Raw genomic sequence first — 1,927 nt, 5'->3', positions numbered from 1 at the left:
AGCCCCACCAGTTGCATCTTGAGGCCCCTTCGGGGCCCCACCTCAATGACACAAGCTTACGGTGGCAGAATGTTATGAAGAAAATATCACAGAGAACTCAGGGAATTCTAAGGGCTTTAGGGTCATGCGGGGCAAAGACCGAATGTATATACATAATTATGAAGGGGACAGCCAAAGAGTGTGGGGATCAGCAGGGCCACCCCAGTGGTATTTATTCTGGGGAACATGAGGTGCCAGGAATAGAATCTGGGGCAGCCAGATTGATGTGGATGATTGATTGATTGATTGGTTGATCAACTGGTCAATTGATATGGATGATTGATCAAGTGCCAGGCTTGCACTCCAGCTCTTTGAGCAAACTTCCCAACCCCTAATATACTTTTTTTTGTATTATATCACAATGGGGAATTATTTTCAATTTTGAAAACAGTAGTAGCTAAAAAATTCTTTAAACTAAAATGCTATAACAAATATGTTCCTGTAATGATGTTTGTATTTATGTGACCTTTTAAATTTTTATTTATTTATTTTTAATTAATTACATTTGTTTGGCTTCTTGGGTCATACCTGGCAATGTTCAGGGGTTACTCCTGGCTCTGCACTCAGGAATTACTCCTAGTGGTGCTGGGGGACCGTATGGGATGCCGGGGATAAAACCCAGGTCGGCCACTTGCACGGCAAATGCCCTACCACTGTACTATTGCTCCAGTCCCAATTTTTAATTTATTTTTTATTGAGTCCCTATACAGCAGGTAGAGCTCTTCCCTTACATGCATCCAACCCAGGTTTGACCTCTGGGACCCCATCCGCTCCCGTGAGCCCTGCCAGGAGTGTTCCCCGAGTGCAGAAAGCCCTGAGCACTGCTACATGTGGCCCCAAAATAAGTAAAAACTTATAAAATTATACAAATGTCTGCTATAGTTTTCCTCCAATTTTAAAGTTTTTTTGTTTGTTTGATTTGGGGGAGCTGCACCTGGTGATGGGCTGGAGCGATGGCACAGCGGCAGGGCGTTTGCCTTGCACGTGACTGACCCGGGTTTGATTCCTTCACCTCTCTCGGAGAGCCCAGCAAGCTACTGAGAGTATCCCGCCCGCACGGCAGGGCCTGGCAAGCTACCTGTGGCATATTCAATATGCCAAAAACAGTCTCACAATGGAGACGTTACTGGTGCCCGCTTAAGCAAATCGATGAACAACGGGATGACAGTGACAGTGACACCTGGTGATTGATGCTCAAGAGTTACTCCTGGCAGGCTGGAGGGATAGCACAGTGAGTAGGGCATTTGCCTTTCATGCAACCAACCCGGGTTCAATTCCCAGCCTCCCATATGGTCCCCCGAGCACTGCCAGGAGTAATTCCTGAGTGCAGAACCAGGACTAAGCCCTGAGCATCGCTGGGTGTGATCCAAAAAGCAAAAAAAAAAAAAAAAAAAAAGAGTTACTCCTGTTCCTGGTGGGCTCAGGGGACCATATGGGATGCCGGGGATAGAACGGGTTGACCGTGTGCAAGACAAGCACAAGACAAGCAGCTTCCCTGCTGTACTATCATTCCAGCCCCTCCTCTAATTTTTCAGTGGGGGAAGCTTCTGAGCTACAGTCTTGAGGGTCGCTTCTGGTGTGCTTGGGGACAGCATGAAGTCAGGGATCAAACAAATAAATAAATAACATAACATAATGCCTTTGATTTCAATCAAAAACAACTGAGCCTTTGATTTCAATCTGGATCTGGATCCAGAGCTAGGCTTTCCAACGGCTACTATCTCCTTTGACCGGGTGGGAGCTGGTGTGGGGATGGGTGTGGGATGTGTGGGAAGTGAGGGGGGTGTTTCTTGCCCCTACATGGGAACTTTTCGGCAGGCCAGTAAACCCCCCGAGTTCTTCCTCCAAGGACACCTTTGAATCAACAGATACTGAAGCTATTCGAAGC

The sequence above is a fragment of the Sorex araneus genome, chromosome 4 (assembly GCF_027595985.1).
Source record: "Sorex araneus isolate mSorAra2 chromosome 4, mSorAra2.pri, whole genome shotgun sequence".
Classification (NCBI taxonomy): domain Eukaryota; kingdom Metazoa; phylum Chordata; class Mammalia; order Eulipotyphla; family Soricidae; genus Sorex; species Sorex araneus.
Note: the sequence above shows the minus strand (reverse complement) of the source record.